The following is a 27,251-nucleotide window of genomic DNA, read 5'->3' as shown; positions in this document are numbered from 1 at the left end:
AATTGGATTTATATGCTGGCCTCTCCGAAGACTCGGGGCGGCTTACAACATATAGGAAACAATATACATCCTGAATCCAATTTATTAAAATTGATAATCTAAAAAACCTAAGAACCAATTAAAATACTCTCATACCCTTTCAGTCAACAAGCTTAAATTACATTCGTCAGCCAGGTGGTAGCATTTAATGACCCCAAGCCTGGTGGCATAAATGAGTCTTCAGACTCTTATGAAAGGCGGGGAGGCTGGAGGCAGTATGAATCTCCGGGGGTTGTTGATTCCAGAGGGCCGGGGCCCCTACAGAGAAGGCTCTTCCCCTAGGTCCCGCCAAATGACATTGTCTAGATCAGTGTTTCCCAACCTTGGCAACTTGAAGATATTTGGACTTCCACTCCCAGAATTCCCCAGCCAGCGAATGCTGGCTGTGGAATTCTGGGAGTTGAAGTCCAAATATCTTCAAGTTGCCAAGGTTGGGAAATACTGGTCTAGATGACGGGACCTGGAGAAAGCCGACTCTGTGGGCCCTGACTAGTTGCTGGGACTCATGCAGCAGAAGGCGGTCCTACATGATGAGGACTAGCCAATATTGTCTTTATTATGCTATTCAAACCCATGCATATATAACATGTAAAATTATAACATACATTCCCACTCTTTTTCTTTTTGTTCACAATTGCTGCACATGGACAATTACTGGGAAATGGCTAACAAGAGAATTGGGAATATGAAGTTGTTGTCATATTTCTATGGTATTCCTATTCATAATTCTCTCTAGCAAACCTTAGAACAATTGATCAAATTGAGAATTCTAAACCTTATTACATAAGAGGAGATTCCTAATGTTAATCCTAGCCCTCAGTGAGCTTTTCACTGTCTGGAGATATTGTGCTTTCTCGAAATGTAAGTTCTGCCAAATCAGCTGTCTCAATCCTATTCTTTTACCTGCAAGGAACATGATATTGAAATGAATATAGTGTCAACCAGTGAAGGGCTACCAAAAATTTTACTACCACACTGTGGGCGTGGCTTATGCAGGATGCCCTGCATTTTCTTTCAACATCTTTCAGTGCAAATTGGGTGCTCTGGGGTGGAGCTCCATTTTCTCTACCCCACTGTGTTTCCCCCCATCCCGTCCAGGCAGTTGCCCATCCCTGGTCCTATAACAGACGACAGATTCTTAAGAGTAAATCTTGCTTTGAAGTCTAGGGTGTCAACCGTATAAAATAAACCATCTTGAGAAACAGAAACTGAGTAGGCCTTAAACTGTTTTCATTAGAATGGCTATACTCAGCAACCACACATTCAGAGACCATTCAAAGTTACAATAGCACTGAAGAAGGAGATGTGTTATATTAAATAAATATCCTGCCATTTTTATTTTTACAAATCACTCCAGGGTAGGATTGAACACATCCAACACATCTTCCTCCTCCTATTTTCTTCACATCAACAACCTGTGAGGCGGGTTGGGCCAAGAGAGATTGACTGGCTTTCATGGCTAGGGCAGGACTTGACCTCACAGTCTCATACTTTCTAGCTTTAATCAGCTGACCAAATTTACTGGTCTTCGAAGTTGAGGCTGTCACAGAGTCCTCACAGTTGTATTTATTTTATTTATTTATTAGTTTTGTATGCTGCCCCTCTCCATAGACTCGGGGCGGCTAACAACAATAATGAAACAATATGTAACAAATCTAATATTTAAAATAATTAAAAGACCCTTATTTAAAAAATGAACATACACACAAACATACCATGCATAAATTTTATAAGCTTAAGGGGAAGGGAATATCTCAATTCCCCCATGCTTGACGACAGAGGTGGGTTTTAAGGAGCTTACGAAAGGTGAGGAGGGTGGGGGCAATTCTGATCTCTGGGGGGAGTTGGTTCCAGAGGGCCGGGGCCGCCACAAAGAAGGCTCTTCCCCTGGGTCCCGCCAAATGACATTGTTTAGTCGATGGGACCCAGAGAAGGCCAACTCTGTGGGACCTAACCGGTCACTGGGATTCGTGCGGCAGAAGGCGGTCACGGAGATATTCTGGTCAAATGCCATGTATGATTATGATTCAGGTGTTTGGCAACTGGCTCAGAGTTGTAATAGTTGTAGTATCCCGTAGTCACCATCGTTACTATTTGCAATCTTCACTGGCAGGTTCTGACAAGCAAAGTCAATGGGCAAGCTAGCAGGAGTTTGCGAATGACGATCACATGGCCATGGGGCCTGCAACTGTTCAGGATTCACCTAAAGACAGCAACTGGGACTGCCCAGCTGTCATTGTAAGTCAGTGCGACCACATGATGTCATGCTTTACAACTACTTCACCTAGCTGTGGCATTGCTGGTGCCAATTAACATGGTTAAATGAAGGATAGCTTCAGTAACAGAAAATCGTGCTTCCCTTTATCCCTCTTTTAACTTCATGTGAATTTGAGGTGCGGGGAGCTGCCTTAGGTGTTTTTCTACATATGGATTAATGTCATATTTATCTGTTCATTGCCTTGGTAACAGATCCTTTTTTTTCCCTTTAGATTTTTATCCCACATTTTTTTTTCATATACAATGCAAGGTGGCAAACCTACCAATACTCCTTCCTCCTTCTATTTTATTTACAACAGTAACTCTGTGAAGTGATTTGGGCTGAGAGAGAGAGAGATTCACTGGTCCAAAGTCCCCCATCCGGTTTTTCATGCCTAAAGGTGTGACTAGAACTCACAGTTAATTGCCAACTGGCTTTAACTTGCTTGCTTAACCATGCCTTAATAATATTGTTGTTACATGATTTGAATATGTTTAACTCCAAATTTATGCTAAGGAAAAGCAATGTAAATATAAAATGAGGATGCTAATAGGATGCTTACATAACCCGATTGAATGGTGAAGAATCTGTTAGGCTTTTTTTTTTTTGGGGGGGGGTAGAAATTACTTGCTTTTACATTTTTTCAACGAAGAAACCATCTTTTGGAATGACTCAAGATATGAAGCAGTATGTCCCTCTTTCAGGTTTTTATAACATTCAGTGCTGCTCAAGTTACTTTGACATTTAAAGGGGGAACAAAATCAGAAATATTTTGCTGTTGATAGTAAAAATAATTTCCAGAAAATTTGTAACTGGCAATTTTCTCTCCATTCATGGCACCTTTTATATTGGTTACCTGAAATGGTTGACTCACTCTGCTTGAACATGTGTTTATTATTTATTTTTTTGTATCCCACTATTGTTTTTGATAAATGACTGAAAGTGGCAAATCTCCACTACATATCCACTTCTTATGTTCCTCATAACAAGAACCCTGTGAGGTGAGTTGGGCTAAGAGCAGGGGTGGGTTCCTCCCAGTTTGAACCAGATCACCCAAACTGTTAGTGACCTGCTGGTGATGTAATTTTGGTGTCACGGATCCTGTTCTGCCACCATCTTTTTTTCTGACTTTTCAGCCGATTTTACTGTGTTTGGATGGCTTCTCCTCATTCTGTGCCTGTGGAATAAGCCCTCCCACCCATCCTTGGGTAAATACTGACCTTTATTTCTTTGCCCGAAGCACAGCTGATCAGCTCCACAGCTGTGTCTCAGGCTGAATCCACCTTTGGAAATTCCATGAAGGGATGTGTGTTGGTTATGACCTTTAAAGCCCTTCATGGCACTGGACCAGAATATCTCCGAGACCGCCTTCTGCCGCACGAATCCCAGAGACCGATTAGGTCCCACAGAGTGGGCCTTCTCCGGGTCCCGTCAACCAAACAATGTCGGTTGGCGGGCCCCAGGGGAAGAGCCTTCTCTGTGGCGGCCCCGACTCTCTGGAACCAACTCCCCCCAGAGATTAGAACTGCCCCTACTCTCCTTGCCTTTCGTAAGCTCCTTAAAACCCACCTTTGTCGTCAGGCATGGGGGAACTGAGACATCTCCCCCGGGCATATACAATTTATGCATGGTATGTTTGTATGTATGTTTGCTTAGTAAATGGGTTTTTAAAAATATTTTAAATTACAATTTAGATTTGTCATGAATTGTATTTTGTTGTGAGCTGCCCCGAGTCTGCGGAGAGGGGCGGCATACAAATCTAAATAATAAATAAATAAATAAATAAATAAATGCGAGCAAAATGTCACAATGCGAACCAGTGGCAAAGATAAGTAGAACCCACCCCTTGCTAAGAGGAGTGGCTCCCTGGGCCACCCAGCTGGCTTGCACAGTTAAGGCAGGACTAGAATTCACAGTCTCCTGCTTTCTAGTTTGGTATCACAAGACAAAAGTGACTGTCCAATGTTTGTTCAAATTCAAATTCATCACTGTCATTCCATAGTCCTATACAGTGAAGGGCTACCAAAAATTTTACCAGGCGTGGCTTATGTAGGACGCCCTGCATTTTCTTTCAATATCTTTCAGTGCAAATTGGTGCTCTGGGATGGAGCTCCATTTTCGCTACCCCACTGCGTCCCCCCCACACATCTGGGCAGTAGCCCATCCCTAGTCCTATAACAGGTGACAGATTCTTAAGAGTAGATCTTGCTTTGAAGTCTAGGTAGTGTGATTAGTTGATTGTCCATTTGTGGTGGTGGTGGTGGGGAGAGAATTGTTAGGATTGACATAGTTCCAACATAGGATATGATAAAGCAGATCTTTCATGCTCAGAAATTTTTATCCATTTTAAGGTCACAACAATGAAAGAAAGTCTAACCAAGTGATTAAGTGATAAGGTTACCTGATCTCCAAGGCCTCTTCCAACGCTGTTATTTTGCTCCTTAAAATTACTTCTTTTGTGATATGCTCAGGAACTTCCGAAGGGATAATTGCACCAGCTAGGACCTTATTAATATCTATTATTTTGGTGGTCCTTTGGTGGTTATGAAGTGCTGGAAGGCTCCTTTAACATTTCCCTGTTTGTTTGTCCTATTAATTTCCAATTAATTTCTATTGTCCCATTAATGTCGTCTGACGGGGCCTAGGGGAAAAGCTTTCTCTGTGGTGGCCCCGGCCCTCTGGAATCAGCTCCCTCCAGAGATTCGCACTGTCCCCCCCTCCTCACCTTCCGCAAGAGTTTTAAGACTCATTGATGTCACCAGGCATGGGCCCATTAGATCAAGCCCCCCTGGTTACTAAATGTGATGTATAGTTGTGATTGAGTTGGTTGACTGTTTTTAATATAGTGGGATTTTAGCTTGTAGTATTTAATTAATTAGATTTGGAGACATATTGTTTTATATTGTATCTTGTGAGCCGCCCCACGTCTTTGGAGAAGGGCAGCATACAAATCTAATAAATAATGATAATGATGATGATTGATAATAATTATAATTATAATTATAATTATAATTATAATTATAATTATAATTATAATTATAATTATAATTATAATTATAATTATAATTATAATTATAATTATAATTATAATTATAATTATAATTATAATTATAATTATAATTATAATTATAATTATAATTATAATTATAATTATAATTATAATTATAATTATAATTATAATTATAATTATAATTATAATTATAATTATAATTATAATTATAATTATTATTCAGCAGTTCTCAACCTGTGGGTCGTGCCCAGGGTAGAGGTTTCTTGTTGCCGCTGCTGCCAGTGCGGTTGCGTGCACAGTTTCAGCTGACCGGCGTGCGTGTGTGCTCATGTGAGATTTGGCTTCTGTGCGGGCAGAAGATTTTGACAATTTTTGGCATTTTTTTACTGCACGGAAGCAAAAAAAAACCCCCTCCAAAAATCGGCAAAGTCTCACATGCACGAGCGGCCTTTCGCGAGATTTGGCTTCCTGCGTGCACAACTCCATTTTTGCTACCGGCGCGATGCCGTCAAGCGCATCGGTAGGAACTCAGTACTGGTCGTGACCCCTTTGGAGGTCAAATGACCCCCCTAAACAGGGGTTGCCTAAGACCATCAGAAAACACATATTTCCGATGGTCTTAGGAGCCGAGACACTGCTCCCCTATCTGTCTCCAGATGGGTCCACCCACAAATATAGACTACTATTACAAAAAAAAAAAATCTGTACTATGGGAACTTCTGAGCATATGCAGAAGCCAAGTTTCTGGCACTGCGCATGCATCACCATCTTGTTTTGGCTTTTCCCCCCAATTTTTTTTAAAAGTTCAGCACTGCGCATGTGTGCATGCGTAAAGCGCCAATGCACCCAAGAAGCATGGCCACGCAGCACAGGAGGAAGTGAACCAGCAGCCAGGTAAGTTAGAACCCGCCCCCGAGTTTCCTAATAATTTTATTATCTTATGGTTGGGCGTCACCACAACCTGAGGAACTGTATTAAAGGGTTGTAGCATCAGGAATGTTGAGAACCACTGTAAATTGTTCCTTGTTTACTCTCAGGGCAGGATCACACAGAATAATATATTTTTTTCCCCTACGTCCTCTTGAACATTGGAATGTTTTTGTTTATATGAAGATGTTGTCTTTCTTTAAAAGGGGAAGTTGTTTTAAGAAAAGGGGGAAGAAGAAGGGAAGACAATTTTTTTTAAAAAAAAACATGAGCTGAGTCTATTTTAAGTAGTTATAAGACTGCCCAACGATTTTGATTCTTTATTGTGCCTTTTACTACATAATGTTGACTCCTGGCTTAACTCATACCACTGCTCATAGTGTTTGACCACTAGATCAATTAAAGCCATGGTCGCCTCAATAGATTCCACAACTCCCTGGATATCAGAGCTCCTCAGCATTGATGAGATTGGGGTGTGCATGCGTATGTATATGAGAAAAGAAATAAACTAATATTAAATAAAAATGCTACATATAATTAATGTAATGCTTTATTACACAGCATTGTCTTTCCCCAAAACCAAGACACTCCCACACACACACTCTTTTGACTCTTAATAATCAACATTAATTTGTAACTTATAACCACTTCCTTGCTACAATATGAGTTTTGGTTCTTTTATAGAAGGAGGGCTATATATTCTTTTCATGGCTCTTTTGATCTCTGTGTGTGTGTGGGTATTCAATAATTTATGGGACCCCCTCCTCCCTCATATCTTGCTGTGGCCAGTAAGGGCCCACAGAGTTGGCCTTCTCCAAGTCCCACCCACCAATCAATGTCGGCTGGAGAGACCTTGGGGAAGAGCCTTCTCTGTGGTGGCTCCGGCCCTTTGGCACCAACTGCCTCCAGAGATCCGCATTATCTTCACTCTACCGGTCTTCCGAAAGCAGTTAAGACCTGGCTTTTCCAGTAGGCCTGGAATTAGACTGATTGCAAGTATGTTTTTTTAATGTATTATTGTTATTATTTATTTTTATTATTAGATTTTTAACTGTTTTTATTGTTGTTGTATTTATTCTGATTGTTAGCCACTCAGAGTCCATTTGGAGTGAGAGGCATATAAATGCAATAAATAAATAATTAAAGTTCCCCCACTTTGAATAAAAGAGGCTACTGACAAAGACCACGGAAAGGAGTCACTGAAAAGACATTGTTGTTCTTTTTCTGAAATAGAAAGAAGCAGAACATATAAACAAGTTTTAATGAAAGCATGTAAGACCAAATAAAGGGGGGGAAAAAGAGCCTCAGATGAAGTGCTGGAGACCAAAGCTTAAAAAAAGAAATAGGGAATGTGCTCCAAGGATTTGTGATAGTATCTAGAAACCTAGAATTAAAATAATTACACCCAAGTCTGGAATATATAACCCTGCACAAAAAATATTCTGTGTTAAGAATGCCCAACCCAGTTCTGCATGAATTCCTCTGAATATTTTCAGTGTCGGTAATGAACAGAGCTGAAGGACTGTATGGCCAGACGATCCCCAGCAATGCATAATCTGGTTTTGCAGCTAGCCAGATGCAGAAGAAAGAAGAATTAGAGCACCAGGCACTCCTAAAGTTTAAGATGTTCAAAGCTTTAAGTTCAACCCAGCTTCTGAAATTCATTTTCAAACCCGAAAAGCCACCCACCCTTTCCCCTTCTTGTCTATTCCTTCCGAGGGCACAGCTCAGCAAACAAAGGCTGCACTTCACCACGGATCCACTGGAGGGGGCATGACCACGTGAGAGTCAGAGGAAGTGGAAGGCATCTCCCTGCAAGCTGGCACTCTCTGCAATCAGCTGACAGTAAAAGCAAACACCCTGGATGCAAAGGGCAGGCTGAGCATTTGGTATTTGTAATTAAAGCTCCTAGCTTGCTCAGATGAGTCACTCCCAGGATTGCTTTACCAGCTCAGCCTGCAGAGCAGCATCACATCTAAGGAGGCAGAACTCACTTTCAAGGAAACATCTTTTAGTTAGGCAATTTTTATAGGGCTACAGTCGGGGCCTGATTCGCCCTGCTAATTACATGCTCTCCACACACTTCGTGGAATCTTTGCAGAATGTATTGACTCAAGTTCACAGATGAAGAGGGATTCTGTTCACAGCTGTGAAGTTAGCAAATTGCCATTTGTGAATATCTTGGGTGTGTGTGTGTGTTTGTTGATTTCATCCAGTGAAGGGCTACCAAATTTTTTACTACCACACTGTGGGCTTGGCTTATGCAGGACGCCCTGCATTTTTTTTCAACACCTTTCAGTGTAAATTGTGTGCTCTGGGGTGGAGCTCCAGTTTTGCTACCTCACTGTGTTCCCCCGGCATCCGGGCAGCAGTCCGCCCCTGGCTTCATCTATCGGTTCTGGGGTTGATTCTTGGCCAACTCTGAGGACTGCTTGAGGCGCTTCATTCTGCTGTTGCAACACATTGGGGTCCATTGAGTTGGGCTACAGCTTCAGTTGCCCAATTTGTTAATATAAATGAACCTTGCTGCTGGATAGCTGCATCCTGGACAGCTGCTTTATTTGACAACGATTATCAGAAGAAATTGTATCTCTTATTTGCTGTTGTAGTAAAAAATGAAGCCTTTCATGTATAAGATAGTAGCAGTAGTGGTATTTAATTTTTTTCACTACCGGTTCTGTGGGCGTGGCTTGATGGGTGTGGGAGGGGAAGTATACTGCAAAATCTCCATTCCCACCCCACTCCAGGGGAAGGTTACTGCAAAATCCCCATTTCCTCCCAATCAGCTGGGACTCGGGATGCAGAGAATAGATGGGGGCAAGGGCTGCCAGAGGTGGTTTTTACTGATTCTCCAAGTTACTCAAAATTTCTGCTACCATTTCTTTAGAACTGGTCAGAACATGCTTAATCCCACCTCTGGATTATATTAGAGGGGCAGCATGCAAATCTAATAAATTATTATTATTATTATTATTATCATCATCATCATCATCATCATCATCATCATCATCATCATCATTATTATAATCCTAGGTGTTGGAGGTAAAATCTTAGGTGCCTGCCTTCACCACCATTCTCTGCTTCTGAACTGTCGAAAATACCTGCTTGATGTAGTATCCTAGCTAGTCCACAGTTTCATCCCATTTGGGAATCCTTACATTCTTTTCTATTCAGACAACTTTTAAAATAATTATGACCTATCCTGTCAGATGAATCAGTCCTGGGTGTGGTGTTTGTGCCCTTTGTGTATTTAGAAAGCGTTGCAGTTTGAGCAGGTATGGTAGGTTTCTGCTGTGACAGCAGTATGGGTGGGGGTGGGGGGATGGGAATCCAGATACAATGACAAAAAAGACCAGTAGCAGAAGCTGTGAACCACTTCAGATGTCCAGCTAAAATCTAAGATGTTATTTACAGAAAGCCCTTCAGGGCGGGCAGACCCACAAGCTGTTTTTGCTCTCTAAAATTTCAAAAGGAACTATTTGTTTCTATATATTTGGCCACATATGGTCACGGGTGAAACTGATTGAACCTAAAGAGAGGGACATGGCTCTTCTTTCTCTCTGCCCTGTGAAAATTGGGAGTGATGTCAGTTGCACTTCACACATAAGCAGGATTTACCGTATTTATTTAAAACACTTATGTAATTGCCCATTTTGCAGGACTTGGAACTAAAAGATAATGCAACATCTAGAGTCAATAAAAGTATAGGTAGTCCCTGGGTTTACGACCACAATTGAGTCTAAAATTAATGCTGCTGAAACATTTGTTAAGTGAACTTGCCGTGTCTTATTACTTTTCTTGCCACATTTGTTAAATGAATAACCGCAGCTGTTAAATTAGTAACACTGTTGTTAAGTGAATCTGGTTTTCCCATTGACTTTGCTTGTCAGTAGATCACAAAAGGTGATCACATGACTCTGGGCAGGCGGGAGTTCCTATTTACTGCCACTACCGGTGCGATGCACATGCAGTTCCATGTCACCTGTGTGAATGCGTGCATGCCCCAGTGAAATTTTGCTTCTGCGCATGAGCAGGAAGCAAAAATCTTGTGAGAGGATGCATGTGCGCGTGAGATTATGGTGATTGTTTTTTGCTTCTGTGCATGCGCAGAAACAAAAAGTTGCCAAAATCTCTCTCACGCACATCACCTCATGAGATGAAATTTTGCTTCCTGTGCATGTGCAGAAACAAAACTCCCACTGAGACATTCATATGTGCATGCTGGCGATGTGGAGCATGGACACAGCTCCATTTAGCTACCGGTGTGGCGCGTACCAAGTAGCAACCTGAAACTGACCCCGGGACACTATGACCTTCATAAATGTGATTCAGTTATCAGGCGTCCGAATGATGCGTGCTGCAGCGATCATAAGTGTGAAAAGGGGTCATAAGTCACTTTTTTCAGTGCCGTTGTAACTTTGAATGGTGTTGTAAAGCAAGTGTGAGAAATAAGTTTATTTCTGGAGGCAATATTACAATGCAAGTAAATGGTATGTAACTATGGGAAAGGCTGATGTAGAAACATAGAAGACTGATGGCAGAAAAAGACCTCATGATCCATCTAGTCTGCCATTATACTATTTTCTGTATTTTATCTTAGGATGGATATATGTTTATCCCATAAACATAATCATGTATGCAGTCAAGGGTTTTCTAACTGTGCTGCAACCTGATTGGCTGTAAACTATATAAGGAGTAACACCCTTGCATGGGTGTGGTTTGTTATAGAGTGGTGTATTACAGTGTACAGTGATCCCCCGATCATTGCGAGGGTTCCGTTCCAGGACCCCTAGCAATGATCGGGTTTTCGCGAAGTAGCGCTGCGGAAGTAAAAACACCATCTGCGCATGCGCAGATGGTGTTTTTACTTCCGCAGCGCTAGCGAGGAGCCGAAGATTGGGGTTCCTGGGAAGGGGACTCAGCTGGGAAGCGGTGCTGGGGTTTCCCCACCGCCCACGCAAACTCCTCGCTGCGGCTCGCCCGCCCTTCGCCCGCCCACGCCGCTCGCTCGCGCCGCTTCCCAGCTGAGTCCTGAAGCCAATTCGCTTCAGGACTCAGCTGGGAAGCGGCGCGAGCGAACGGCGTGGGCAGGCGAAGGGCGGGCGAGCCGCGGGCGCGCGGGCAGGCAGGCGGCGGAGAAGCCGTTCACTCGCGCTGCTCGCTCGCGCCTGAGTCCCGAAGACAAACGCGGAAGTTCGCCTTTGACGTTTGTCTTCGGGACTCATTGGGAAGCCGCGCGGCTGTTTTAAAACGTCGCCGCCGGCATGCCAGCACCCCCCGGACCCCCAACCCGGGTTTGGGGGGCTGCTAGGAAGCCCCCCATGCCAGCGGCGATGTTTTAAAACAGCCGCGCGGCTTCCCAATGAGTCCCGAAGACAAACGCGGAAGTTCGCCTTTGACGTTTGTCTTCGGGACTCAGTTGGGAAGCCGCACGGCTGTTTTAAAACGTCGCCGCCGGCATGGGGGGCTTGCCAGCACCCCCCCGAACCGGGTGGCCGGGCGAGCAGTGAGCGAACGGCGGGTGGCCGGGTGAAGGGCGGGCGGCCGGGTGAAGGGCGGGCGGGCGAGCGGCGAAGGGCGGGCGAGCGGGTGCTCGGGGGGGCTTCTCGCCCTCCCGCCAGCAAGAGGGGGAGCGAACGGCGTGGGCGGGCGAAGGGTGGGCGAGCGGCAGGCGCGTGGGCAGGCAGGCGGCGGACAAGCCGTTCGCTCGCGCCACTCGCTCGCGCCGCTTCCCAGCTGAGTCCTGAAGCCAATTCGCTTCAGGACTCAGCTGGGAAGCGGCGTGAGCGAACGGTGTGGGCGGGCGAGCGGCGGGCGCGTGGGCAGGCAGGCGGCGGACAAGCCGTTCGCTCGCATCGCTCGCTCGCGCCGCTTCCCAGCTGAGTCCTGAAGCCAATTCACTTCAGGACTCAGCTGGGAAGCGGTGCGAGCGAACGGCGTGGGCGGGCGAGCGGCGGGCGCGTGGGCAGGCAGGCGGCGGAGAAGCCGTTCGCTCGCGCTGCTCGCTTGCGCCTGAGTCCCGAAGACAAACGCGGAAGTTCGCCTTTGACGTTTGTTTTCGGGACTCAGTTGGGAAGCTGCGCGGCTGTTTTAAAACGTCGCCGCCGGCATGGGGGGCTTGCCAGCACCCCCCGGACCCCCAACCCGGGTTTGGGGGGCTGCTAGGAAGCCCCCCATGCTGGCGGCGACGTTTTAAAACAGCCGCACGGCTTCCCAACTGAGTCCCGAAGACAAACGTCAAAGGCGAACTTCCGTGTTTGTCTTCGGGACTCATTGGGAAGCCGCATGGCTGTTTTAAAACGTCGCCGCCAGCATGGGGGGCTTGCCAGCACCCCCCGGACCCCCAACCCGGGTTTGGGGGGCTGCTAGGAAGCCCCCCATGCCGGCGGCGACGTTTTAAAACAGCCGCACGGCTTCCCAACTGAGTCCCGAAGACAAACGTCAAAGGCGAACTTCCGCGTTTGTCTTCGGGACTCATTGGGAAGCCGCGTGGCTGTTTTAAAACGTCGCCGCCAGCATGGGGGGCTTGCCAGCACTCTCCGGACCCCCAACCCGGGTTTGGGGGGCTGCTAGGAAGCTCCCCATGTTGGCGGCGACGTTTTAAAACAGCCGCGCGGCTTCCCAATGAGTCCCGAAGACAAACGCGGAAGTTCGCCTTTGACGTTTGTCTTCGGGACTCAGTTGGGAAGCCGCGCGGCTGTTTTAAAACGTCGCCGCCGGCATGGGGGGCTTGCCAGCACCCCCCCGAACCCGGGTGGCCGGGCGAGCAGCGAGCGAACGGCGGGTGGCCGGGTGAAGGGCGGGCGAGCGGCGAAGGGCGGGCGAGCGGGTGCTGGGGGGGGCTTCTCGCCCTCCCGCCAGCAAGAGGGGGAGCGAACGGCGTGGGTGGGCGAAGGGCGGGCGAGCGGCGCGCGCGCGGGCAGGCAGGCGGCGGACAAGCCGATCGCTCGCGCCACTCGCTCGCGCCGCTTCCCAGCTGAGTCCTGAAGCCAATTCGCTTCAGGACTCAGCTGGGAAGCGGCGTGAGCGAACGGCGTGGGCGGGCGAGTGGCGGGCGCGTGGGCAGGCAGGCGGGGGACAAGCCGTTCGCTCGCGTCGCTCGCTCGCGCCGCTTCCCAGCTGAGTCCTGAAGCCAATTCGCTTCAGGACTCAGCTGGGAAGCGGCGCGAGCGAACGGCGTGGGCGGGCGAAGGACGGGCGAGCGGCAGCGAGGAGTTTGCGTGGGCAGTGGGGAAACTCCTCGCTGATGCCCGCCGCTCGCCCTCCCGCCAGCAAGAGGGGGAAGACCCAGGGAAGCCGCCCAGCAGCTGATCTGCCCGGCGCTATCTACGCATGCGTGGCCATAAAAAAAGGGCGCGCATGCGCAGATGGTGTTTTGACTTCCGGGTTGAAAAATCGCGATTTAGCCTGTTCGCAATGATCGGGATCGCGATACCCGGAGGGTCACTGTATTACAGTGGTTGTTATAGAGAGGTTTGTGCTGCATGGTTTTTACTTAGTGGTTAGTACTTAGTGTTTGCAGTGGTGGATGTAATAAGAGTTATATAATAGTATTGTGGATAGTTTGTTATAGTGGTTAAATGTAAAGGTGATAGTTTATTTAGAGAAGCATTTTGATAAGAAGAAAAGTAAAATATATTTTTACAAGAAACCCTGCTCCAGTGTTTCTCATTGAAGACTTCACTTAGGTATAGTTGTGTACTGTGGCTAGTTGGTGAGTTTACCTTGCGCTTGCGCAAAACTCTCCCAACACCAAGGACTACCTATATCAAAACCACAAGTATTCAAACTGAACCAAAATCCTGGCACCACAGCTAAACCTTCACATGCAGCTCAGAACAGCTTTATCTTATAAATTTCACTCTATCCTACTGCTTGGTTGGGGGGGGGGAAGCGGGAGGCAGTTCTTAAAAAGAGTTTTTCAGAAGGTTAAAAAGGTAGGAGCCTGGCAAACCTTGGGAGGGGAGAAGGATGTTACATAGGGCAGGGGTCCCCAACGTTGGTAACTTTAAGGCTTGTGAACTTCAACTCCCAGAATTCTGACTCCACAATTTGAAGTCCACAAGTCTTAACGTTGCCAAGGTTGGAGACCTCTGCCATAGGGCATGTTTCCTAGGTGCCATAAGATGACAACATGTAAAGGAGGGGCTAAGAGTATGCCCACCCTGATAGGATGGGAAAATTTCTCAGGGAAAAGCAGTCCCACAAATAACAGGGTCTTGTACTTGTTGTGGTTAGCTCCGGCCCAGCTCCTGCCCCAAGGAATGTGGATGTGGGGGAGACATCCACATGCTGCAGGCCTATTTTGCTCCCAGTAGAAGTCTCCTCTGACCAAGGAAGCGTGAGTGACAGGGAAGAGGGGAGTTTGGCAGACAGCCCAGAGGAGATCAGTCATCTGTATCATCCCTGGATTCTGAAGAAGAATTAATGACACATCCACGCATGCGTAGAGTGATACATAGGAGAGAACAACTGAAGGATTATTACAAGAGAAAATGAGGCCACCTGTGGTTGGTTGGGGCTGCTGTAATTAGTGCTACAGATAAAAGTGCAGCCTGGTGTTTTAGCCCCATGGCAGTTTATCTGATTCATTGTTTCATCAAGATCGTGGTTTTTGCTGTTCAGGATTGTGTGTGTGGACTCTCTGGACTTTAGAATTAGACTCAATTTCCCAGTTATTGGGTGAGCAATTGGATTGCATTTAACCTGTGCCTTGTGTGTACCAGAAAATCCCTTTGACATTTAAAAAGGGAGCTGTTTCTGTTTTTCTGTTTATAAAAATTTTGGGGTTTTCCTTTTTCATGTGGTGTGTGTCTTCCTGGACTAATTACCCTGTAATTACGGGTGGTTAAGACATGCCGGCAGAACATGTACCATATATGGCTTTAAAGATAATAAAGGAAACTGGCGACCAATGCAGCTTGTACAACAGGACGGTAATGTGCATGAACTATGGGCGGCTATCATTGCCTTATTTTGGACCAATTGTAACTTCCAGGTGTTTTTCAAGGGCAGTCCCATGTAGAATGGGTTGCAGTGATACAAATGAGAAATGATCAAGATATGAATGACCATGAACAAAGTCTCCTGGTCCAGAAACCCAGCCAATTGGCACACAAGATACTTCTGTATAAGGGCCTCCCTAGCCACAGCTAGCAACAAACAGGTGCCGTGAGTCTAAGAGGGCTCCCAAATTGCACACCAGCTCAAACTGGAGAACTGCCATATAGGCAGACTATCACCTGGGCTTGAAGTCTAGAACCACTCTGTCTTGCCAGAGTTGAGTCGAAGCTGATTTCTCCCATCTAGTCTTCTAACAGCCTCCACAAACTCATCCAGTATTGCAACTCATTCCTTGTTCAGTTAGGGTGGAGAGGTATAACTGGATACCCCTTGCTGTCAGATGATCTCCTCTAATAGTTTCATGTAGATGTTAAAGAATAGAATAAAAATAGTGTAGTGTAGAGTGTGTAGAGTAGAGTAGAGTAGAGTAGAATAGAATAGAATAGAATAGAATTCTTTATTGGTCAAGCGTGATTGGACACACATGCAATTTGTCATTGGTGCATATGTTTTCAGTGTATATAAAAGAAAATATACATTTGTCAAGAATCATGAGGTACAACACCTAGTGATTGTCATAGGGTACAAATAAACAATTAGGAAATAATCAATATTATCAATAAATCGTAAGGAAACATGCAACAAGTTTAAGAACATAAGAACATAAGAAGAGCCAGGCTGAGTCAGGCCAAAGCCCATCGAGTCCAGCATACTGTGTCACACAGTGGCTCACCAATTGTACATGGGGATCTTAAGCAGGAAGAGAAAGCAAAACCCTCTCTTTCCCTTGACCCCCTAGAAATGGTACCCAAGGAATCCTGCCTGCCTCAACCAACATAGAGGTGGCACATGGACATCCGTTTCAATATCCTTACAAACCTACAAACAAAAGAGGACAGGTAAAGACTCAAACTCTGAGGCATCTCATATGCAGGGGCCTAAGGCTTGACCTTTCCCTCCCCACTAACACCAACTGGAATCAGATACATAGGAAGGAAGAAAATCATTGTAATATAATGTCCTCCACTCCCAAATTCGGAAGCCAATTCAGAAAGATACATCTGTTTGATCTAATTTTAAGGCACCTGTTGTGGTCCGCCAGTGGCCAGCGGAGTTGGTAGCAAATTCTGACAGTAAGGAGGTTGGGAAGGAACATGGGCCAGTCCTGAACTCTGGAGAAGGTTCTGATGAGTGCTCTGCATTGGAGGCAGAGATGCTCCAGGGCAGTCTGACAGTTATCAGTTGCCTTTGGAGTCAGACATCGGTGAGGCAGACGAACAGTGGCATCTGCTCCCAGTGTGTGTATGAACAGAATTGCCAAATGAAGGGAACAGCTGAGGAACAAGGACCAACTTGCGAGTAAGGCCATGGGTTGACGATTAATGGCTCCTCCCATAGGAAATAGAAAAGGAGCGAAAGAGGAGGGAAGTTTGCAGGAGACAATTAGTTCATTTCTGCATTCTTGCCAAGTATGCACTGTCTGAAAGATATCGGCTTAGCTACTCTCCAAGCCTGATAAAGGTCGGTAATTGTGAACTATCTTGAAAGACTGTGCAAGAGAAAAGACTTTGCTGGAAAGAAATTCACTGTACATTAAATAAAATAGATTTTACTGGGGCAAGAAGTCTAATTCATGGTTTGGGAAAAGCTTAGGTCAGAACAGCAGCAAAGTAGCACAGACTGTAGGTTCATGCCTTGCCTTAGCATGAAAGCCAGCTAGGTAACTTCGGGCTAGTTGCTTCTCTCAGCTCAGCTCAGTTCTGTTCAGCTCACTGAACCAAGTTGTTGCTGTGGGGAAAATAGGAGGAGGAAGGTGTATTTAATTCAATGCTTGAATTATTTGTAAAAAATAATAAAGGCAGGATACAAATAAAGAAATAAACGATCGATTATGTTGAAAGTTCAGAGAGGGGCGGCATACAAATCTAATAAATTAAAATTAAAATTAAATTAAATAAAAGTTGCTGAGAGATTCAGGAGAACTGGAGGTTGCACTAGCATCATTTGCCAATACGAATTGTCTTAAACTCCTCCCAGATCGCAGGATTGAGATGAGTCCTGTTAGCATAGAGCATAGATAAAAGGGGAATAGAATGGTACATGAAGGCTAATTTGCACACTGTATATAGTTGGTTTTGGCAGTTGGAAAGGAGAATTCTTTTCATTTGTATGTTGATTGTTGGTGAATCTGCATCACAGAGAGCAGATGGATTGTCTTAATGTTAGAGTTACAAACCCAAGCTGCCGCCACTGGGATGCCCCGCCTCTAGACTTCTGTTGCCAGCGAAGCTCCCTCCCACAGAGCTAGCCGTTCCAGGGGAACGAGGAACCGTTGCTTAATAACGGTCCCTTGTTCTGGCTCTGTGAGCCCAATCTTGGGTACTGGTGATGAGTGTAACTCTGGCCCTGGACTCAGGTTGCTGCTGCTTAATGCCAGGTCGGTGGTAAATAAAGCTCTCCTCATCCGGGATCTGATCCTGGATGAGGAGGCCAACCTGGCATGTATTACTGAAACCTGGCTGGGCCCGGAGGGAGGTATTCCTCTCTCTGAAATTTGCCCAGCCGGGTTTCAGATATGGCATCAACCTTGACCCCAGGGAAGGGGGGGAGGAGTGGCTATTATAGCCAGGGAGAGCCTTTGCCTGCGTAGACTCTCTTGCTGAAGTTGGACTTAGGGGTTCAGGTGGGCTTATTTCTCACATACCTGCCTCCCAGCTGCGTGTCAAAAGCCCTGCCTGTGCTACTCAAGGAGGTAGCCGGGTTGGCGGTGGAGTTCCCCGGACTCATTGTCCTGGGGGACTTCAACCTGCCGTCACTCGGCGAAACCTCTGGGCTGGCACAGGAGTTCATGGCCACCATGACAGCCATGGACCTGACTCAAGTAGTACAGGGTCCGACTCATGAGGGAGGGCACGCAGCTGACATGGTATTCCTTTCCGAGCAATTGAGAAATGGTCTGAGACTAAGGGGCTTACAAGCATTGCTGGGGAGCCCTTGCAGAGTAGCGCCGAGGAATTTAACACGTTTTTCGCTGATAAAGTCGCTCAGATCCGGGCCGACCTCGACTCCAATTGTAAAACAGAGTCGACTGACAATGAGTCAGTCGAGGTGACTGGGGCACGTACTTGTCCACCTGTCTGGGAAGAGTTTGATCTGGTGACACCTGATGAAGTAGACAAGGCCATTGGAGCTGTGAGTTCCGCCACCTGTCTACTGGATCCGTGTCCCTCCTGGTTGGTCTCGGCCAGCAGGCAGGTGACACGGAGCTGGGCCCAGGAGATTACCAACGCTTCCTTGGGGAGGGGAGTTTTTCCAACACTCTATAAAGAAGCGCTTGTGCGCCCCCTCCTCAAGAAGCCTTCCCTGGACCCAGCCGTACTTAATAACTATCATCCAGTCTCCAACCTTCCCTTTATGGGGAAGGTTGTTGAGAAGGTGGTGGCACTCCAGCTCCAGCGGTCCTTGGAAGAAGCCGATTATCTAGGTCCCTAGTAGTCGGGTTTCAGGCCCAGTTACAGCACGGAAACCGCTTTGGTCGCGTTGATGGATGATCTCTGGCGGGCCCGGGACAGGGGTTTATCCTCTGTCCTGGTGCTCCTCGATCTCTCAGCGGCTTTCGATACCATCGACCATGGTATCCTTCTGCACCGGTTGGAGGGGTTGGGGGTGGGAGGCACTGTTCTCCAGTGGTTCTCCTCCTACCTCTCTGGCCGGTCACAGTCAGTGTTAGTGGGGGGTCAGAGGTCGGCTCCGAGGTCTCTCCCTTGTGGGGTGCCTCAGGGGTCGGTCCTCTCCCCCTTGCTATTTAACATCTACATGAAACCGCTGGGTGAGATCATCCAAGGACATGGGGTGAGGTATCATCAATATGCCGATGATACCCAGCTTTACATCTCCACCCCATTCCCAGTCAACGAAGCGGTGGAAGTGATGTGCCGGTGCCTGGAGGTTGTTGGGGCCTGGATGGGTGTCAATAGACTCAAGCTCAACCCGGATAAGACGGAGTGGCTGTGGGTTTTGTCTCCCAAGGACAATCCCATCTGTCCGTCCATTACCTTGGGGGGGGAATTACTGACCCCCTCAGAGAGGGTCCGCAACTTGGGCGTCCTCCTCGATCCACAGCTCACATTAGAAAACCATCTCTCAGCTGTGGCGAGGGGGGCGTTTGCCCAGGTTCGCCTGGTGCACCAGTTGCGGCCCTATCTGGACCGGGACTCATTGCTCACAGTCACTCATGCCCTCATCACCTCGAGGTTCGACTACTGTAATGCTCTCTACATGGGGCTACCTTTGAAAAGTGTTCGGAAACTTCAGATCGTGCAGAATGCAGCTGCGAGAGCAGTCATGGGCTTACCTAGGTATGCCCATGTTTCACCATCACTCCGCAGTCTGCATTGGCTGCCGATCAATTTCCGGTCACAATTCAAAGTGTTGGTTATGACCTTTAATGCCCTTCATGGCATCGGACCAGAATATCTCCGAGACCGCCTCCTGCCGCACGAATCCCAGCGACTGATTAGGTCCCACAGTGTGGGCCTTCTCCGGGTCCTGTCAACTAAACAATGTCGGTTGGCGGGCCCCAGGGGAAGAGCCTTCTCTGTGGCGGCACCGGCTCTCTGGAACCAACTCCCCCCGGAGATTAGAACTGCCCCTACTCTTCCTGCCTTCCGTAAACTCCTTAAAACCCACCTTTGCCGTCAGGCATGGGGGAATTGAAACATCTCCCCCTGGGCACGTTTAATTTATACATGGTATGCTTGTGTGTGTGTCTGTTAGTATATGGGGTTTTAAAAATCTTTAATATTTTAATTAATTGGATTATTTATGATTTGTTTCACTTGTTGTGAGCCGCCCCGAGTCTTCGGAGAGGGGCGGCATACAAATCCAAATAATAAATAAATAAATAAATAAATAAATAAATTTTTGCACTGCTGGGATGCCCCTGAGGCTCCCCTCCACGGGAAACACCACCTCTGGACTTCTGTGTTTTTGCGATGCAGGGGAATCCCAGCATATATATCATGTTCATAGATAGAATATTTAGGATTAGGATAGGATCTAAATGAAGTACAAGGACTGTGTATATATGTTATTACTTGAGAAGTATAGTTCTACTGTCAAGTTGTTATAACATAAAACAAGTTCTATCAAGAAGAAGAAATAAAACACATAAGCTTATATTGGAGTCAGTGTATTTATGTGCCCAATATACATCGTGTTGCACAATTCTGCTATGATAATACTCTGCTAAGTAAAATGAAGAAGACTACTTTAAAACATAAATTTCACAGAAAGCTAACAAATCCCAGCCAGTAGTGGGTTCCACTTATCTTTTCTACTAGTTCAGGAATGGGGGCGTGGACACACAACACTTCTGTGCATGCACAGAACCTTCTGCACACGTGCAGAGTATTTTTGATGATATCCGGGTAGGTGGGCAGAGCCTTCTGCCACCACTAATGGTTTGCCCGATCTGGGGTGAACCAGTAGCAACCCACCACTAGTCCCAGCCCCTTCCGAGGCACATTATATTATATTGAATGGTAGGTGTGGGTGTTGCCTGGATTGATCGAGTTATGGGTTTCTAAATTGGGGTTTATACTTTTAGATTTTCCATATTTGACTTCTTTTTTTACTGTGTTTGTATCTTTATATTGTTGTAAGCTACCGGAGTTCTTCGGGATTGGGTGGCATAGAAGTCAATTTAAATCAATCAATCAATCAATCAATCAATCAATTTCTTCCAATCAGAGTACATCGCTGAGCGAAGATGTGCAACTTTAATTGACAGGCGCTGAGAATATTCCTCACAGCAACCCTGGCTGCAAGGGCTCCCTCAGCTCCTCCTTATCCAGGGGGGGACCTCTTGGAAGCTACCTACAGCTTGCAATAAGGGTGGGGATGTAAGTATACTTCATTGCTTTTATTGCCAAAAGGTATGTCCTAAAATAGGCTCCCACCTGTGCTTTGTTGGCCTCACTCTTTGTCTTCTTCCAGAAGTGCTCCAAGTATTTCTTGTTGACTGTAATGTGACAAAAGCCCTTGAGAGCGTACTGTAAGAGATTATTATTGGCACCTACTTTGAGGGGGCTTACTGGTTGCCTAGCATCAGTATCTTATACTATCTTCCTTTCTCCAGCATCTTAGTATATACTTGTAGGAAGAGGCACATGTCTTCTATTGAGTCTTGCTCCAAAGAGCTCAGCATACATTCAAGAGGGATTCCTGAATGTTTGGATAACCCCGACTTGCTCTCCTTTATCCCCAAGCTTCCTTAGAAAATTCTCGGTTTAGCAGAAGCAGGCCCACAACCCCTGTTATGCCTAGCTAATGCCTACCCCTCCCCTCTCAGATTCTTGATCAGTCAGCTATTCTATCCTTTAGAAAGTCAACAGGGAAGGACAATGTAAGCTTTTCCCAGTGACTCAGTTGTTATCCGGCATTCTGTCTGTGATCATCTAGTGGTCATGATCAGCATACAGCAGACAGGATAGTAGCAAATGCATGATAGGCTGCAGATAAAATGAATTAATAAAGAAATAGAGGCTGGCACATTACTTGTATGTCATGTTGCCTTCCCTGATAATTCATTGAACAGTGGGAGTCAATGGGTATGCTCCAGGAATATATATATTGCCCTGTCCACATCCTTCCTTCCTTCCTTCCTTCCTTCCTTCCTTCCTTCCTTCCTTCCTTCCTTCCTTCCCTCCCTCCCTCCCTCCTTCCTTCCTTTCTCCCTCCCTCCTTTGCTCCCCCCCTCCTTCCTTCCCTCCCTCCCTCCCTCCTTCCTTCCTTCCTTGCTCCATCCCTCCCTCCTTTGCTCCCTCCCTCCCCATTTTGTGCCTGTCATTCAGTAGTTCACCTTGCTTGGTTTGAATTAGAAGTATTAGGCATTTGGTCTTGCTTGCCTGGGAGACATTCTAGCTCGAAGGACTCGCTGGTCTGTTTGAAAGGCATATTAATGAGCATGTAGCTAAATAGATGTCTAAAACTGCAGAACAACATCTAAAATGACAAAGCTCCTCATTAAGCTCCTGCCCCTTGTAATGGAAACACATAAAGAGACACCGACGTCACACTGCAGCCACATGCAAAACTATCTCTGTGCTGCATAAATCATGTATGGCCACATCATCTATTATCAAGTGGCAAAGCTGTAATTGCTAATTATACCGAGGCGTATTTAGTTTCCTATGGGGTCCAGCTTGCAGGTTTCAAGCTCTGGTGTTAGTTTAGTCCTATTTTTTTAATAGGAAAGTGAACACAAGAACAAGGGGACACAATCTGAAATTAGTTGGGGGAAAGATCAAAAGCAACATGGGAAAATATTATTTTACTGAAAGAGTAGTAGATCCTTGGAACAAACTTCCAGCAGACGTGGTAGATAAATCCACAGTAACTGAATTTAAACATGCCTGGGATAAACATATATCCATCCTAAGATAAAATACAGAAAATAGTATAAGGGCAGACTAGATGGACCATGAGGTTTTTTTCCGCCATCAGACTTCTATGTTTCTATGTTTCTAAGGAGACTGGGCAATAGAGTGACAATTCAATGGCACAATATAACTCTTATTTACAACAACAGAATGTGAAGGGCAGCTCACCTGGGTTTTCCATGGTGAGGCAGGTAGAGGCTTTCATGTTTTATGTCACATCATGGTCTAGTCAAGAAGCATTGGAGAACTGCAAGAGTTAAAAAGGAAAGGAAAAAAAGAAGACCAATTGCCCTTCTATTTCCTTATTGTATCTTCTGTCTGATTCTGAATTGAACAATTCAAATGTAATAGAATAACTAATGCATATTGCAGCTTTGGCTTTTTCTGAAAAAGGTATTATGATAAATCCAGATCTCATGTTCTATTGGTCTCTGACTGAGGAGAAGTAATAATGAAACCCAAACAAAGGAGAGCTAAAAATCACATGTCTTCTAATAATTATGGTTATAACTTGAGTATGTATAGTTTCTTGGGATGATTAATAATCAACAGTGTCATTTCAACTGGTTACCAGCTGTGAACAGTTACTGCCTGTCATCTGATGACTATAATTTTTTTAAAAAAAGAATTCATCCATATTATAAGCCTACAGCTAACCTTAAAACCTAATCACTCCCTGCTTCCATCTAGCTAATGGAAGGCTTATAAATTAGGAGTGGGTCACTAGCGCAGCCATGATTATTGTGGAGGCCTTAAAAATAAATGTAATATGATTATTAATAGGTATGATTTATATATATAATGAGTTGTTCCAGCATCCAATTTAGCTGACACGTTCAGTCACAGAATTCCCTGCCAATTCCTAGCCCAAATACATCAGGAAGAGGTTATGATGAGAAAACTGGAGATCTTTTAATATTGGACCACAAATCTTTCTTTATCTTCTCTAGATAGGATTCCATTGGGCTGGAGTTAGAATAGAATAGAACAGAATTCTTTATTGCCCAAGTGTGTTTGGACACACAAGGAATTTGTCTTGGTGCATATGCTCTCAGTGTACATAAAAGAAAAGATACATTTGTCAAGAATCATGAGGTACAACACAACGATTTTCATTGGGTTCAAATAAGCAATTAGGGGTTGTTTACATTATTCAGCAGTACACAATATATGTGTTATAAAGATAAATAGATTAAACTTGGGCTTTATATTCTGTTTATCACTTGTAAATCAGGAATACGAGCCTTATCAGGCTAAACACGTATGACATCTGCTTAAGGTCAATCTTCTGCTCTCTGAATCACCGTCAAGAAGGGAAGTACTTTGTAAGAAGAAACAGATCTTCAAGACAGAACCTTAGATGCAGTGATTATTTATAAACCTCGGTTAAAGATGTACTTTTAACAATGGCTGACAAACAACAAAGCCTCTGATGGCTGTTCTAAATCTTGATTTTGACGAGACCCCTCTGTTTGTTGCAATTTTTTTCCCTTTGGACTGGGTTCACATAGTGCAACTTAACCCTAGTGAGAGCAATCTCACAGTCAACCTCCAATGGTGAAGAGGTCATGTGTGAAATGGTCATCAGGGATCTTAATTCACAAGTGATGATGTTGTGCCCCCTTTATTCAGCTTTTGCTTGGTGGAAGCAATTCACAGGACCAGCTGAGCAGCATTGGTGATTGAGCTATTCAGTGAGGTGTTGGTATCTGCAATTCATTGTCCTTTTCAGCAGTCCAGTTATTATTACTAAAACGAGGGCAAATGTAACTTGCAAATCATGTTCATATTTAAAGATTCTGACTAATTGTTGAGTTCTTTCTGTCCTGCATCTTGTCTTTCTTTGTGCTATGATGATTTGTGGAATGACGTCACAAGACTTGGCTACAAACTTTCACCCATCAAATCAGAATTTGTACTTTGGCACAGGCTGTTCAATCATTTCATTCAGCTAATTTGTCTGGTACATTCGGACATTTTGATGAATAAACACCCTTGAGGCCACTGTTTGACAAAGCTAAAAAAAAATCAGGGAAGAACTTCATGCCAGGAACCAAGCTATTTAAATTAGCAAAATAAACAGATGTGAACTTTGCTGGGAAAAAAATGAATTAATCCATGCAGCTCACACACTATATTACTAACAGATGTACTCCAGTGGACAGAAGATCCCCTGCTTTTTTTTAAAAGCAAAAGAATACCTGTGAAAATTCAGTTTGGAAAATATATTGTTAAAACCAGGAGCATATGTTAAGAAATCTTTGATCACTCAAAATGTGACAAATATTGTAGGCCTAGTTATCTGCATTTGTACTTTTTAAGAAATAAAAAGGAAATAAACTATAGAAAGAAACAGGAGTCTTAAACATAGATAATGTTCTGGACCTAGGCTGGAATCAGGATGACTGTTCAATAATAAGAGCTTTACAGGCTGGTAATTTTCAAAATAACATTTTTAAAAAATTCCTTCCACTTTGGTTCTTGTCATTACAGTTCCGGCATGGAAAAAATGCATTCAATTCTTACAGGCTAAATTACTAAGTTATAAATCTTTCTAATTAACAAGCTGTCTACTTCAAAACATCTTCTTATCTCTGAGTCGGGTTCCTGCTTTTAAAAAGCAGTATATCATGCAATAGAAACACTCACTTATTTGGAGAGACGCCATAAATCACCATCCTGGGTTTATTCCACTTTGAATAAAGCGTTGTCTCTTCCGTTAAATTCCGGAAGTGATGTAATTAATTAATTAATTTACACACTCTGAAATAACATATTAAAACTTCTTCCCCCCAATTTCTTCCTTTCTTTTCTGCAACCTTCTGAACGTTGGGTTTAACCAAGGACTGTCTTCTAAACTCAAACTATCAGAAAAAACATGAGTCTGCATACTTTCGTCCGATGGCTGTTCTGTTTCACTGTCTTCGCTAGCTTCCCCCACATCTCTTAAATCAGGGTAATTGACAGCTTCTACGTCATCTCCATCTTTTGAATCTGGCAATTCTAAAGGCTGACAGGGAACACACACAACAGGTAGAAGTACATATTTTTAGCTTTTTGTAAACAGAGGGATCTCTTGTGGTCTTTGCTTTGAACAACCACCACAATAACAATAACAATAACAACAACAATAACAATATGAAGGAACTGCGAGGCCTGTGTGCTCTGAGAAAGATGAGAGTTATATCAGAATTTCAACCGTATTGCACAGGTCTCATCTGAAGAGCCATATGAAGACAATCTCTCCCATAAATAACATGGTGAGATATAATTTATAGAAATCCACATTAGATTACTTGTTTCCTGGGTCAACAAGAACAGTACTAGATGATGGAGTTCCTGGACATCTGGTGACAATGGGATTCAGGACTGTTGGATAAGCAATTGGGACCTGCAGCTACAGTACTACTAGGAGAAAAGTTGTTTACCCATTGCAAATATACTATGAATGAAAACAAAGAGATAATGATTCTGTTATTACAAATCAAGTCCATCAAGATATATGAAAAGAATGTACCCGTTCTGGAAAGAACACTATCCAGAATCAGAGGTCAACACGAATGCACCAGTTCTGGAAAGAATAACATCCAGAATCAGAGATCAACATGATTTTCAACAGAAAATCAAGAAATTGTCAGCCCTGAATGAAGATGCTTTTTGGTTAAAACTACTGACTGATCTGAAACCATTTATTGCCATCATGTAATATCAAAAGAGAATCTTTTAAGGAGAGTTACAATATCCACTACTGCTTGTCATTGCACCAATTTCTCTGTTGGCAATACTTGACAGTCAGGCCATGGTTGTCAAACAACAAAAGCATTTGTCAGGCTAATTCACCTTGTATACATGGGTGATCTGAAGTTATATAGAAAAATATCACCTGAAATAGAATCACTGCTAAATGCTGTCCATATATACAGCCAAAAATTGCAATGGAATTTGGACTGGAGAAATGTGCCACCTTTACCTTCAACAGAGGGGGGGAAGTTGTGAAAATTGAAAGAATCAAGATGCTCTATGGAAATTACATCAAGAATTGAGAGGCTGGGCGAAATCATGCCGGGCTGACATTGGTGGAAGCGGGGAGGGGCGAAAACACCGCCTCCCAGCTGGTCACTCTCGCACGCTTGCATGAGAGCACCCACTAGCTTGGATTGGTGCGCAGGGGCTGCTGGGAAGAGCGGGCATAATTTTCAGGCCTATTTCAGGGCCTGCTCAACACATCCGCTCCCTTCGCTTTCCTGGTCCTCGCTCGGACAGACACCCACCCACCCTCCACTCTATCAAGGGTGTCTTTTAGAGGTCGCCCGTGGGAGCCGAGTAGGAATTTTTTGCAATCTAGAGATTTTATTCCAGAATGTTTTTTTGCCTTCTCCATCCTGGATGGGTGAGATGTTTCAGTGGTTAGGGGGTGAGTCTATTTGTAAATGGTTTAAATTTTTATGTTTACAATTGGTCACTATTTGGCAGAAACAGGGCGGAAAGGGTATCAGTAGCAACTGTGTGTTCT

This window comes from Erythrolamprus reginae, chromosome 2 (assembly GCF_031021105.1).
Source record: "Erythrolamprus reginae isolate rEryReg1 chromosome 2, rEryReg1.hap1, whole genome shotgun sequence".
NCBI lineage: Eukaryota > Metazoa > Chordata > Lepidosauria > Squamata > Dipsadidae > Erythrolamprus > Erythrolamprus reginae.
The sequence above is the reverse complement of the archived record's forward strand: the minus strand, read 5'-3'. Positions refer to the sequence as shown.